Below are 16,336 nucleotides of genomic sequence, written 5' to 3' on the forward strand. Positions count from 1 at the left end.
CCCAATTGGACCTTTGGGGGTTGTATAGAATCAAATAGTGTTTCACGTGTTTTTTACCACCAGGAGGCCGTTTTTGCTGGTGCCTCACTCGTACTACAGTTAGCACTCTAGCCTCCATGCTACCCCACGGCCCTCTATAAAATGGCCGGGTAGCAGATGCGCAGTGGACGCGCACATCGGTCATGGTGATGGCCCAGAAGCCCGCCTGCACCCGTCCGCGTTCGACCGGGGCCAGTAGCTATAACCCCTGGTCCTTTCAACATGACAGGACTAGTCTATACACCACAGGAACAGCTGACATTGTGTCGGGCTTCTCTCCCCAAGTGGAATATTCTTAAGACAGGGTAGGGCCCTCTTGACTGCCTGCACTGCATGTTTTCATTCACCTCCTTTATTAGGAGCAATGAACACAATAGAAAACTTAAGAATAAAGTAATTGGAGGCTGCTCCTATCTAACAGGGAAACTCAGTAGTAATACAATCCTATATCCATGTTCATACCACAAGGAATTTGTATTCTACAATATCAATTGTCGCTCCCTCCCTAAATACCACAACCATATTTTAGGCCTTCTGACTGATAGTCAGCCAGATGTTGTTTTCTTAACAGAAACCTGGATACCGGAAAGCTCAGCCCCGGATGTAGTAGCAGCTCTTCCGCCTAACTACATAATTATTAGGAAAGACAGGAAGATAAAAACAGGCAGCAGCTTAGTGATCATCTACAAAACCTCATTTGAATGTAAAACAGAAGATTTCACAGCTCCAGACTGTGAAGCCTTACTATTTATAATTGGGCTACGACCAAATTTATGATCTCTGGTATACTGCTATACCATAAGGACGCTCTCCTTCCCAATCCTAGCAGCCCCTCACATCTCGTAGGCTGCTAATTTTACAACATTGAGAGACCTGAATCTTTACCTAGATGACCCTAAATGTACCAAAAGCTCATCATTTAAGGCTGACTTAGGAATGATGAACCTGGGATTATGTAATTCTGATACCACTCACGTAGCCGGTCACTTCCTAGACCCTTTTTTTTCGAATCTGCTAGACCTCAGTAGCCTCCCTGCCCTTCCTTTATCTTGGTCTGATCAATTTGCAGTACCTTTCACACTGAAAGTGATGTCTCCACCTCCGCCAATTTATTTGGCGCTGGAACAGAAAATCAGAAGATGGGCTAACCTTATTGTCCCAAACTTCAATAAGCTTCTAGTTGACAATAGACCGAATCTTAAACTAATTTCTCTCAAAGATCACAATCTTATCCATAACTTGATGCTAGAAGCAGTAGAAACATGCCTCCCTTTGTCTACTAAACGCTCAAGCAGACACCTGCCCCCAGCCCCCTGGCTTACTGATAGTGCTGAAGGAAACACTATAATGAAGATTCTAAAATATACAGAAAGGCATTAAGTGAATACCATACTCTCTGTAAAGCGGCTTGCACAGAGTTTTTTTCACATAAAATCCTCCAGGCTAAAAATTTCTCCAAAACTCTTTTTAAAGTGGTAAAAGAGCTATCCGGCTCTGAGAAAAGGAACATTTCCTCCACTCTCGCCCATAGTCAAAGTGAAGAACTTGCTCTCTACTTTACCGACCAAGTTGAAAATATACATTCTATGCTGCTAAGCAAAACCCCACAAGACACCTTGTTAGAGGCTGTGGACACGCCCAATGCCAGACGGTAACCCGCTATCACAGATCTTCTAGCCAACATTAGATGTTATGTTATGCAGCTTGTAGCGCATGGCTACCCCGGTAAAGAGACGTCCCAGCGCTGGAGAGTGGGAAAGGAAGAAAGAGAGGTAAAAAGTTACTGAACAGCCAAGTCTTTACGCCTTCCTAAACATCAAATGATCAGAAATCCTCCTAATAGCAAGAGGCAATGAATTCCATAAAGTAGAAGCCAATACCCTAAAAGAACAGCCTCCACTTCTGGCTCTACGGAAGCGAGGCACATGCATCAAATTAAGGTTGACTGAGCACGAGATGGTACATAGTGGTGGCCCAAGTCATTGAGCATTGCAGGACAAGAGCCCGTCAGAACTTTATGCGCAACACAAAGCGCTTTGAACCTAATTCTCTGCTCCACGGGAAACCAGTGGAGTTGACTCAGTATCCCTGAAACTGAACTGTACTTGGGCAGAGCAAATAGATTGCGAGCTACCACATTCATAGTACGTTAAAGCCTATTTATCACAGACTTATTAGCCCATAACAGGAGGCTGCTGCAATAATCTAACCCGGACATGATCGTTGCTTGAACAACTAGCTGGCTAGTTTGAGGGTTTGAGGGTTTGAGTCTGCGCCTAATAACGAAGCAGGTCCCTGCCACAGACTTAGCATGTTCCTCAAACGAGAGTGCAGAATCCATCCTTACACCAAGATTTTTTACCGTCGTTTTGGCGTGGGGGCATTGCCCAATTTTGGCGGCCACCAGTTATTGCCCCACTGATGTGAATCTTTGCCAAGGAATAGAATCTCTGTTTTGGATGAGTTTAATTGGAGACAATTTGCCTCCATCCACCCAGCTATGGCTGCAAGATCCTCCTGAAATTTAATCATGTCTTGACTGGAGTCTTTGGTACAAGCTAAAATTAGTTGCGTATCGTCCGCGTAAGATACCATCTGTATGTTACGAGTGTTGGCCAACAAGGCCTGCGGACGAACATAAATGTTAAATAATGTAGGGCTCATAGCCGACCCCTGTAGGACTCCATGGAGCACATGGTGCGTCACAGAATGAAATGGTGGGGCAATAGCTTGAAATGACCGGTCACTCAAAAAGGAGGATAGACAGTCAAGGGCACTGCCTCCGATACCAATCTCACGCAGCCGATGTAACAAAATACTGTGTGAGACCGTATCGAAGGCTGCGCTTAGGTCAAGCAGAATGAGTGCGGTCAAGTTGCCTTCATCCATAGAGGCATAGATCTTCCTTTGAACTGGAAACATGGACCCTTTATTCACTTTCTGAAGAACATTAAATCCGGTTCCCCCCTCGATCTCCTTCCTCCTCATGTGCTGAGATAGCTCAGCACCTCCATGTTGCCAAAAATGGAACTCTTAAATGCATCTCTATGGGAGGGCCTAGTCCAGCATGAATAGAAACATTCCATGGTCCTCACTCTCCTAAAGAAAGCTAACTCAGAACCTGCCAATCCGTCCAACTACCGCCCAATCTTTTCAAAACTTTTGAAGAAGCATGTTAATGGCCAGTTGACCTCCTTTGCTGAATCTCAGGACTTCCTTCACAGCTCTCAATTGGGTTTAAGAGCCGGCTTTTCCACTGAGTCCACTCTCCTAGGGGTGAGGGAAATGTTAAGATGCCGGTTAGTTGATGGTGAAACAGCAGCACTAATTCTGCTGGATCTCAGCGCTGCTTTCGACACTAGGTATTGCCACATCCCGGTGAGATCCTTACAGTCGTTGGGTTTGGGAGGGACCGGCTCCGTTCTTTTCTTAAGAACCAAACCTTCAAGGTCTTTTCAGCATCTGCAAGTTCTAACTCTCATCCTTCCTCAAATGGAGTTCCACTGGGCTCGGTCCTGAGCCCATTGCTATTTGATATACATGTCCGGCCCTTAACAGAGATTGCTGAAGATGCCGGATTGTCCCTTTTTGCTTATGCTGTCAACACTAATTTTCTCCCTTTCTTCTTCTAAGGGACTCGGACCCTCATTCTATCAGTCAGGATTGAGTAAAGTTGCATCCTGGTTGCAAAGCAACATGCTTAAATTAAACGGGGACAAGACTGAAGTTATGATATTAGGCAAAAGACATGACCTTTGGGGACCGCAACATTGGCCCCCAGAATTGGGAGCTCCCCCCACGCCCGTTAACCATCTTCGGAATTTGGGTTTCATCATAGATGAACATCTGTCAATGAAACAACAAGTAGCCAAGGTGTTGTTCATCTGTTTTACTGTCCTGAAAGGGCTAAAGAAGATTCGATGGCAGATTCCCCTCTCCCCACAGAGAACCGTAGTCCATGCCCTGGTCACTAGACTGGACTACGGTAATGTCCTGTATGTGGGAACCGAGAAAGCGACAATCTAGAAGCTTCAGCTGGTGCAAAATGCAGTGGCTAGACTGCTTTGTCATTTGCCTAAGTTCTCCTCTTTCTCAGGGACTCTTTGGGATCAACATTGGCTAACGGTGGAGAAGCAGGTGAAATTTAAAGCTCTGTGCTGTATGTTTAAAATTAAAACGGTTGTGGCGCCACAATATCTTCAAGATCTGGTTCAGCATTAGCAGCCCTTCCATCCCCTGCTCTCCAGCAGACCAGGTTTGTTGTCTCAAAAATCACACTTACTCGTATGAGAGGCAGGTTTTTCTCCTACTTAGCACTGACCTTATGGAATTTTTTACCAGCATACCTTTGAGATGAAACCGCTCGCATTGCCTTCCGCAAGGGTTTGAAAACGTGGCCATTTTAACTCTAACTCTAGCTCTATCACTTACTACTTTTACCTCCCTACCTGCTCAGCGCCAGGAAACCCCTTGGGGTAGCTGTGCACCCTACAAATTTAATAATAGTAATACCAGTCAGCCTCCAGAGATGGGTGCACCATGGAAGTAGCCACTGAAAATAATTGTTGAGGCCTTTAAGATACTTGACTGCTACGACTCATGTCTCCCTTTTTTCTGGATTTTATTCACCAGTTCTGACCTAGTAAGTCACACTACTTTGTATCCTAAAAGAAAGAGTGAGCCCAGAAGGCACAGTCCTCAATTATGTCACTTGTTATCTTGAAAACATAGATTAAAGATAGCGAAGGCTCAATTCACCATTGCATTGTTCTACCGAAGATTTCAACAGGTTTCTAAGCTGCACCAACACATTTGTACATGAAACCTCTAGGCAAGGCTGAGGAAAAAGTAGAACAAAAAAGGCTTTCTGTGTAGAATGCATATAGGAGACAAAGAAATGAATGTAACTTGCTGTAATGATTGGGTAATTTTTTTTATATAAAATAGTCATGGATGTATTCCAATATAAGCACATCTTAGTATGTGAAATAGTGCATCAATCAGTAGCGTGAGGTGAGACAAAATATACCTCTAGGCCCATGCTATGTATATTTTGAAGTCATGGTATCAATAGGTTATGCATACAGATGTGCTGTCAAGCTATACCTAAAAATGGACCAAAAGGTTTCAGTGAAGCCCCCAAATACAGCGTCTGTGGCAGAAAGGACAAGTAGCTGTTATCTGAATTTCACCCCACCGGAGCTATTGGAACTGTCTAAATCTCTGAATCCATTCTAATGCCCAGGGACATTTCTAAATATGAGGAAACTGCAGAAAGAAGTATACCTTAGAAATATTGATTATATATACTCATTTTTAGATGCTGTTTTTGTAAATAATTGTTCACCTACCTTATTCATGTATCCAAAATAGCACTGTTGTGGTATCATGCAAATAATTATGTATTTTGCATTCCACCTAATGTATTTTTAATATAGAAACCAAATACTTCAAAATATCGAGCGTGGCACATGCGTCTTTATTTATATTTATAAATGTTCTTGAACAATCCTCATCTGCCAAGTATATAATAGGAACAAAAGACTTGCAAGAGTAATTTGTAATGGCAATTATGATTAAAGTATGTGCATAGTTATAAAGACTAGACTACTGAGGTCCTCATTGTGGTCTGTCTGTTTATTCATATGGGGGATTTGTACATAAGCCATTAACTGAGCTGCTGAGTGCAGTTGTATGAAACTGGAATTGACAGGAAGGCTTGGACCCTATGGCAAACCAGGAAAATGCACTACCTCAAACTTCCCCACCTGGCAAAAAATAAACAAGTTGTTCAGAAGGGAAATCTTAAAATAGGTTTCTAATGCACTGGCTTCAGAATTTCCCTGGCCCTTTCCTTGTGGTTTAGTGAGTGCTAGGAGTGGAGTATTCTCCCATAATCCATCTACTTCCTGACCCCCGACAAACTGTAAAAAAGAAAAATGTGCCTCCTATAATTTTGCAGAATGTATGCATCTTCTCCATAAGTGGATCTCTTAAAGACTGTGATTTTATTTGAGTGTTACTTGAGGGCAACCTGGAAATCCTCTGGGTCACTATAAATGATGTGACATGTTATATCTTGAGGCCCGCCAATGTGCTTTTCCGATATCTCCTTGTCCTCCCGTGACACCGGCCCTAAAGACCTAATTTCCTCAATCTTGATGCATGTGATAATCCAAAATAGTCACCTATGGCTTTACAGACTCCCCTTTTCTGTGAAGAATCAGCAGCTTTCTTGGCATTATGGAGAGTCTGGAAGTTGGTGTTACCTGTGCGTTTGTTAACCTTTGCTAGTACTACAAAGTAGATAAGATGGCGAAGGAAACAAAAAGAGCCCTCTACAAGACCTGCATAGGCTGCTGCTGTAAGAGGCACATTTCTAAGCCTCATACTGAGTGGGTGCTGCCTTCAGCCAGATCATATGGGCACATGTGACATTGGCTGCTCTTTTCATTTAAGGGCATATAAGGAGATACTTGTGAGTGTAGTTTACATCAGAAATTTGAAGAGACAGGATGAAAGGGGCCGTAAACTCTCCATAAGCTTCGAAATTAAAGCCCTCCTCAAGGGAAGTACTAACTAATTGAAATGGAAGATCCAGTCAAGCCACAAGGACATACTAATATCACCTAAGTTTTTCTCTGGAGTACTCTTTAATTCCAGGGGTCTCTTGCAGGCGCTGCCATCCTACACAGAGCCCACTCCTTCCCTTTCACCGACATGAACATCTAAGCCAAAGTCATTGGGCTTACTGGAGCTAAAACTTTTGATGCCAGGTCTATAAATTACCTTACCTTACCTTCCTTTGATGTTGACATCCACATCCTATCTCTCACGACTGACATTGAGTATTGACATTCAGACAATCGTGTCTACATTTGCTTCAATGTTACCAAAAACTACATGGCTTTCACTCAGTGGTATGAACAGGAAAAAAAGTCCACAAAGGACAAAGAACATGAGAAACGGGATAAGGAAGCTAATCTATGTACAAAATAGAAGGCCTGCCCCAAAGAAGTGTGTACCTCAGAAGCGGATAGAGGTGCAACCTAAAGGAACCCCTGAAGAATGTCAGAGAAATATTCTGCAGCCTGAGGCATAGGTTTCATTCACAACCCGAAAAAATGTATTACAGGCCAAGAGCTGCAGTTCTTTATACCAACTACCCCTAAAACCGTTGTCTGAGGGGTACTGATGAACAGCAGTATGGGGAATATGACCCTTAAGTTGCCAATTTCACTAAAGTTTCATTCCAGGATGCAGCTGGTGTGGTCTTGTGAGGACAGGACAGTCTGTTGGGATACAAATGTCTTCTACATGGTAAAGACATGTACTCCTGCCGTGAGTGCCCAACTGTGCTGTTGTCTGGATCCCTAATACTGACTTTTATGTCCTAGGCGATCATGCGTATGCGCCATGACATATGCCTGTCTCACTGATTGCAGTCTTGTTGGACCTGGAGGAGCGCCCCAAGCACTAACCTCATAGTGGTGAAAGGCTTCACCAGGAGTTAAGCAACATAAGCGCAGTGGTGGCAGCATACTGTGTAGTGATCAGTAGTAGTCAACGGGACCTTTTTAGGTCTCGCCTAGGCAGCGCATGCGCTGTTCCTTCGAGACATGCTGTATCCACTCTGTGGGCTGACAGCCTGGCCATTGCTTTTATTTTGTTTCTTCTTGTGTCCTTCCCAAAAGCTTGCTTTCATGTTGGTAATCTGTGTTTTTGTCCCTCCTCCTTGTGTCATGCTCCCTCCCTCGAAGCAGTGTTCTATTACTTGTATCCTTTCACTTTTGTCTATTTCAGTTTGTTCATGCACACTATTTTTTTCGTTTCCTTTAAGCCTTGTTTTGGGAACATTCCCTTTGTTTTCTTTGTAGTGTTGATGCTGTAGAGCAGTTTCTGTAAACAGCCCTGTTAATCTTGTCCTTACCATGTCATATTTGCTGTTATTGGCGCCTCTTCTGTCCACGCACCCCCTCCCTCATTGCTGCTTGCCCTCTCCATCATCGACTGCTCTTTCCTTCACCTCCGCTCTAAGTCCCACTCCGTCATCGACTGCTCTTTCCTTCACCTCCCTCTGAGTCCGGCTTTAGCGTCCCGATCCCTCTTTACAAGTGCTTCCAATGGAGGACTGCACACCAACGTAAGTTTGCCAATCATCACACAGAGGCACAATGCATTGACAATAACTTTCTCAACCATATATGCAAACCCAAAACATTACAGCTATGTATTTTATTAAAACAAACCGTTCACTTTTGTCTTTTTCAGTTTGTGTATGTGCACTTTTTTTGTTTCTTTCAGCCTGTGTTTTGGGAATTTTCCCTTTTGTTTATTTGTAGTGTTGATGCTCATAGCGCTGTTTCAGTAAATGGCCCTGTTAAATCTAGTCAATATCTCTTAATATTTGCTGGTTTCTGAGGGGGGGGGGTTGGGGGGGGGGTGTATCTGTTGCATCCACCCACTCCCTCCCTTGTTGCTGTTTGCCCACTTCGTTGTCTGCCGTTCTGTCTGTCTCCTTCCCACCGACTCCCACTTTATCCTCCCAGACCCTTGCTACAACTGCTTCCAGTGGAGAGCTACACACACATGAGACCGCCAATCATCACACAGTGGCACAATGCATTAACAATAATGATCGCAAACCGTTAGCACACAGCCTTGCGGCAACCCTGTGTGTTCCAGAAGTTAACGTTCAGAACGAAAGAAAGCGGCTGTGCGAGCAGTCTACTTCAACTACTTCACGACTCAAGACGGATTACGCAGAGACGATGCTACAAGAGGTGATTGATTTACAGACATTGATTCGTACACGCACGTCAAACCACATCAGCAATTCTCCACAAACCAGCAACCACTTCTATCATATGTTGTGATGGCTCCGCCTTGACAATATACAGATCTCCACTGCCTTTCACTGAGGTTTGTATATAAATGCGCTATACATACACTTTCTGTACTGAATGGAGGCTAAAATAAGACACACTCTTCTACTGAAAGAACCAAGCCTCTGTGTGCTGTGCTAAAATAGCTCAACAAAAGCATGTACTATAGCTTGCTGTAAACAAGCCAAACAGTTTATCTGCATTAATGGTTTCCATTGCCATTGAGGTAGTGCAGGGCATTAATGCTTCAGCTGGCTAACATCAACAAAAAACATTTTCAAAGCCAATAGGTCTACTGAGGCAGACAAAACGTCCAACATACATCACTTAATCAGCAAAGCATTATTAACTATGTTATTAACACAAACAATCTGCACTTAATATCCACACCACTGTTCTAGAATAGAGAAAACTAAAATAAAACGTCTTGCAAAGGCGAGACCTATTGGCTTTGCCAGTGCTTGTTATGCTGTGTCACTGAAGGAAGGCCTAAAGGCTCACTCACCTTCTTGAAGGTTTTGATGGTGTGTGCTTAACTCAATTCTGACCTACATAAGGTAAGTAGTAGAGCACTGCACAGGAGTAGTAACTGTGTTACTTGTATGTGTGCCTGGGAGGGGTACTGTACAAGGATGGAGCGGTACTGTGCAGTGCTGTGTGGATTAAGCATATGCTGAGTGTATCTGTGCTTGTGCAGAGTACATAATGAAGGGCCATGTTTTGTGCATAGTGTGTGTGTTTGTAAAGAGCACGCCCTGGTTAAAGATAGAAAACCTTTAGTACTGAACATAGTGTGCAGATTGAGTGTGTGTACTGAATGCATGTCTATGTGTAGGGGTACAATGCATAGAGGTACCAGTGTTAGACCTTAGGTGTGCTAGGAAAGTACACTGAGTGACTGTGCCTGCAATGGTACATTGTATATGGGACACTGGGTTCCATGTTTATTAAGTGAAAACAAATCCCCCAGACAAATTTGTGTATTTTTGCATTACTATGAACTTGGTGAGGACACACTGGAGGGAAAAATAAAAGACTCCCATTGCATTTTAAGACTGCTGGTTGGTCCAGTCATATCACAAGGAAGGGGCCTTGATGCATCTCAGGATGGAGTGGTAGCTGATAAGAGAATCATAAAGAGTAGGGCCGGATTAACCTTTAGATGCATATATAATTGGGGCTGACTTCCACTCTGGTCACTCCCAGGAATTATGTTGTGGACAATCAGCTTCAGAGTTGTGCCTTCTGTGTGCACTTCTCAATTTCATCTTTCTTTTTGAAAGAGGTCTGCCTAGAGGAATCCTTGCATTATGTAGGGAAGAAAATGCCCCAGATAAAGGATACTTCAATTTCATTAATGTATAATGTAGATGATGCTGTGCTTATTTCAGGAATGCCAAGGGGCTGCAAATTCTCTTGGATGGGTTTAAAAATGTTATGGCCTGAAAACAAATATTAAAAAATCTTTTATCATGATAGTCGAACCTAAACGTACCATAACAATGACATTTCTATTAGCGGGCACTAAGATTGTTAAAGTGAAAACTTTCCATATCTCGGGATTGAGTTTGACTCAACAATGAGTTGGGATCTCTTACTTAGATCACGCGCTTTCCAGTATCAGATATATATTGATTCATTCTCTTATTTTGCAAGGAGATTGTGCCACAAACCACTGAAGAAACTTATCACAATCTATAATGCTAAGCATGTTGTGATTTCCTCTTATGGAGCTGGGGTGTGGGGCTACAAAAACTAAGATACTCTTAAAATAGTCAAAAACAGGTTGTGCGCAGACTGATGGCTGTACCACAATTCCTGTCTACTTTTGCTTCTCATCTGGAGCTTGGTGTAAACTATTTGGAAGACAGAAGTAAACTTGGTCCCTTGCTCCTCTGGCTAAGGATTTGGATGACACTAGAGGCCAGCCTCACTAGGGAGGTGATTTGAGACTGCCTCTGCTTGGATAATGTTGGGCCAATCTCTTGGTTGAGGTATGTTAAATCTGTTTTTGGCACTTTGGGGCACCTGAGTATTTTATAAATCCTGATAGTATTACGAATGGTACTAAATCACTGGTTAAACATTTTTACAAATGGTGCGAAAAGAGCCACCTCAGGGATTTTTATCAATTACATACAGCTCTAAATAATATCTCTATTAAATCCTCAGTATGTCTAGAGTTTTACCAGTTCTTGATAAAAAATGAAAGGTATAGCATTCCTCTTATTAGGTTGTGTTTTAATCTCATTCATTTTCTTGTGGCATATCCAATGCGGGCTACGTGGTTTGCCAACCTCCTGAATTCCCCATGTGATTGTGACACAAAACAAAGCACTTCATACTTTGTTGCTTTGCACTTATTCTTCACCCAGGAAGCGCTTTCTGGTCCAGGTACTCTGTGCTGCTAATATTAGACCTTACAAGACAGCCCTTGTGTTTTTTTGCAGAAGTTAGATAATCCTCAAATTTGATATGGTGTGTCTTTATTTTAAAGTTCTTTAGTCTCTAGGAGGGGGTATTGTTTAGTATTATGCACAAAAAGAAAAGTGATTATGTGGGTGTGCTTTGTGTGTGGTCGCAGATAGTTCCTCTTTTCATTTTAATTGCATATTATATCCTTTTTTTATTACCCATTTTGTATGTATTTTAGATGTTATCAACACAATTACCTTTTATTGTGTGTTTTATGAAATATGCTTTTATGGCTGGATTGCCAGTCAAAAAAAGTTGATTGAGATTTGAGTCAGTTCACTGATCAGTATCTACTTTCCCCCTCACCCTCATAGGGAGCTGAAATGGCTCGACCACAGGTACCGCTGAGTCAGGCGAAGGAGAGGTAATTGGCCCAGTTGAGCTGGATCCATAATAGCTTTGACCCCGGGGTATCTGGAGTAAAAGGCCTCAACCACCACTATTGGGCCCTGTAGCCCCTATGTGCGCTCTGAAAGGGTTTTGACACAGGCCGAATATACATCCTCAAATTATATCCAATTAATTTGCCTCAGGCCTCTCCTTCCAAAAACAAGGTGTTGTGTATGAACTTATAGACAGAGTTAGTGAGGAGTTCAGTTAGTGCTGAGTTACCACATGGTGATGAAGGACTTTGGATTCCTCTTTGCCCTCAATGGAGCAACTAATTTGTATATCTTCCTGTATTATCCTGCTTTTCAAGATAGATCAGGGATCCACTGTCCATTGTCCAGGCTGGCAGGGGCAACAGACTACACAGTCCATCACTCCTGCAGCTTACCCCTAGCAGTGCACTGTTGCCTTGTAAGAGGTCGGATAAAATGTTACCTCTATGGGTGGGAAAACATCACATCAAAAAGATGGGTGCTGTCAATTGTTCAATGCGGGTATGCCCTCTCCTTCCTCTCCACCCCTCTAGATATGTCACCTCACCACAGCAGCTTCTGGAGGACCACTTATCCATTCTCCGGCAAGAGGTTCATGCTGTTATGGAGAAGGGGGCATTAGATAGAGTGCTAGTATCAGAGATCAGGACTGGATGTTACTCCTGCTACTTTGTGTTGCCAAAGACTGATGGAGGACTTTGTCCCATTCTAGACCTCCAACCCCTGAAATTCTTCCTCAAGCAGGGAAAGTTCAAGATGCTTACATTGGTCTAAGTTCTGTCTTTTCTGGATAAAGCCGACTGGGTAGTGTTATTAGATTAGCAAGATGCCTATTTCCACATCCCTGCTCTGTAATCCAACAAATGACACCTGTGGTTTCTGGTAGGCAATGAGCACTTTAGGCTCTGTTCTCCACTTTAGCCTCACCAGTTTCCCTCGGGTGTTCACAAAAGTGATGGTGTTGCTGCCTATCTGAGGAGATTGGGGATACCAGTATTCCCATACCTCAACAACTGGTTGCTAAAGACTTGCTCACCTCAAACTGTTGTGACCCTCCTCCAGACGAAGGCTGCCCTGTTGACATTCCTGAGATTTACTAGATACGTGCCAGAGTCACACCTAACTCCTTGACAGAGACGCCCTTTCATTGGACCCATCTTGAGCACAGTGCTGTTTTGAGCCTTCCCTCCACCTCAAAGAATCAAGGATATTTGCGTTGTGATATTGATGTTTCACCCTTGGACCTGGGTATCAGTCACAGTGGCTCAGAAGCTTCTTGCCCTGGTGGACCACACCAGGAGGCATATGCTGGCTTTGCATTGGGATCTGAAGTCTCAGTAGACACGCCACGAAGGAAACCTCTCACATCACATCCAGATGTTGGAGTAGACTGCAAAAGATCGGTAGTCATGGGTGCTTGATATTCAGTTAGAATTATAAGTCAGAAGAGCAAGTTACTTTCTTTTGGTAATGCACTTTCTGGTTGATATTTTATCTAACCACAGATTTCTCACCAACCCACCACCCTCCCTGTTCTGTGGACATAACTCCTCTTGTCATACTACTAAAAGGATTACAACTTGGAGATCTGCAGACTAGCTCAATGTGATTCCAAATGGCCCCATGTCTTACAGTGTGGACAGATATCAGAAAGAAACTGATGTAAAAGCGTGGAGGTAGTGGTTATATTGTGGCTCCAACGTCCCTTTCGAGTCTGACTGAACCCATGTGGAGCAACACAACATCACCTACAAGTGTGCTGAGAAGTCTACGGAACCAGTCTGGTGTTTGGGGGCATTTGCAGGGTGAGAAATCTGCAGTTAGCTAGACTATCCACCAGAAGAAATATCACTACTATCTTAGCTAAACTCAACTTCACTCTATTACCTAGCAGGTCGCTCCCACCTATCCCTTACCCCCTCCACTATCAGGGCTCCACTAGTCCTACAACAACACCTGGCATGCTTCAACCATAATTTTCTGATTCACTCCCAGACACTGCTAACTACAATTACTTTTTACATATACCTACTCATTTATCCCATCACTATTTCATTTCAATCACACCATCAACTCTCAGCCACGTTCCCATTCACCATGTTTACATCCTGCATTGCAAAACATCTACCTGCTGCGGCCACAACCCAGAAATGGCCATCCCACATGTCTCCTCTGTCACTCTCAACAGTGCTCATCTACCCACACTTTTAATGTGGCAAATAGAGATTAATAACAGAAAATAATTATCACCTGAAACTAGTGCACAAACCTGACCCTGCCATTATCTTGCAATCATGCCAGTAATATGTATCATACATTAGCCCTCGTGCAATTTGCCATGGTTTGTTCTAGAGGTGGGTGAGCCCAAGAATTAATAGGATGAGCCGAGACTGACCTGAACCAAGCGTCCGGCTTGGCTCTAAGAGCCCAAGTATGAGCCGAGCCAATAGAATACTGTTGACGAGCCCACCAGTACTGCAGGATAAAACCAAGATGGTGACAGTCACAGAGAAAAGGAAGTAGGAAGGTGGTTCTCTGGCACACTGGCAGAGCTGGGTAAGTGGGACGGCTTCTGATGGTTCCTGCCTACACTACAGATCCTCCGCATTTCTGGTGAGAGTGGGCAGCTTGAAAGTGATGCATGGAGCAGTGGGGCCATCCTTTAATGAGGACTTTAGAATCCTGCCTATCGGGACACCATCCACTAGTCCAGAGGTATGAATCTTCATAGCACAGAAATATGTGGGGACCCAGGTTACATTCAAACTCCTGCCACTAATCCATTCATCTGCACGCCTTGCGCAACCAGGCCACTCAGTTGTGACCACCCTTCCCACAACCACGAGAGAAGGTGTACCGGCACCATTATTAGAACCCTGCACCATAGTTGAACTTCCACACTGCATCATGGTGGCAGCTAAACAGAAAGCCTCCAAAGCGGCTTCCATTCGCGACATATTACAGATGCCATGAACGGGCAATTGCCACCCCACTAACCCATCAAAAACTGCCTTTACCAACTACGCCAATACCCTGGATGCCTCCTCCTTACAAGCCCTTGCCAACAAAGTGAATTCTCATTGAACTGTGTCTGATTTCTACAAAGACATGGACATTGCTAAATCCATTTTTGAACTTAACTAGTCCACGCAACGAACCGAATCCTGCCTTAATCAGGTGGAAAACAAAATGGCGGTGACTTCTCATGAGCAGGATGAACTGGCAAACAGAATGGTGGCCATAGAGAATTTCTCAATTAAGCTGTATGACATAGACAACAGGTCTAGGAGAAACAACATCTGACTACGTGGCATCCCGAAGGAAGTGCAAAACCAAAATATTACTAAATTTGTGCAGGCCCTATTCCTGCGTCTATTGCAAAACCCATCGGGAGATTTCCCAAGACTCGATCACACCCACAGGGTGTTGTCAGCGCTCCAACAAAAAGGTAACTTGATGCCAGATGTCCTCACAAGAGTACATTTCTTCTCCGAGAAGGAGGTCATTATTAGGGCTGCTAGACACCAAGAACCCATACAGTTGCAAGATGCAACAATTTCCCTCTACCAAGATGTTTCCATGCTCACATTGACATGGCGCAGTGACTGTGTCCCTATTAGTTCACAAGTATGAAATCAAAATATCCCGTTCCGCTGGTACTATCCCTTTGCCTACATTTCACTTATAAGGACACCCAACACAGGGTCACAGAGTTGACGGAGATGAAAGTAATCCTTGGCTTACCAACCACAACTGACTCAAACATAGGACAGGAGAGACCTCGGAGGAAACTGGCACACCCCCAACACAGGCCGAATCAGCGAGAGAACTGAACCAACAAAGGCACCAAAAGTTTAGGAACCTTGACCAGCTACCTCAGAGGAGGATTGACTCCCCCTATGATACAGACATCTGCATGGATTGCCCTTTGGGTGGGAGAGCGATGAGCCACCGACTCCTGTGGCAACCCTGTTCATGAGCTGGCCTCCCCGTCGCCACTCCCTTTATAGTCCTCCAGGGACTTATTTTGCATGTAACCTTCAAATCCTCAGTCTTCCATTGCTACCCTGGATACTCTGCATTTAGATCTGGCGGGGGCTACCTCCTATCTACATGGAGCCAACCCGGTTCCATATGATGACTGGCCCCCAGAGGCTGGCAGATGCAGCCAGCCACGGACGCTTCTGGGTCCTCTGGTCGTTACCCTTTGTCCATAAGAGACTACTAATAGTGCTGGGCTCCCGGCAGAGCCCACGGAAACTCCCTTTACAGGCACCCAGTAACCTCTAAACCCAGTTTACTATTGGAACTCTAGGAACTTTGCTTTGCAATCTGGTGGCGGCTACCTTCTATCTAAATGGACCCAGCCTTGCTTCATATGACGACCGCTCCCCGAAGGCTGGCAGATGGACGTGTTCGTATAGTTCTACTTTTGTTATACAACTCTGCTCTTTTTAATACGTTTTCTCATTGTTATACAACTGTTTACAGATAGGTTCTTTTTCTCAGCACAATCAGTTACAACTTAGACAGTACACACAGAATGCCAACCAA

Source organism: Lissotriton vulgaris, chromosome 2_1 (assembly GCF_964263255.1).
Source record: "Lissotriton vulgaris chromosome 2_1, aLisVul1.2, whole genome shotgun sequence".
Lineage (NCBI taxonomy): Eukaryota > Metazoa > Chordata > Amphibia > Caudata > Salamandridae > Lissotriton > Lissotriton vulgaris.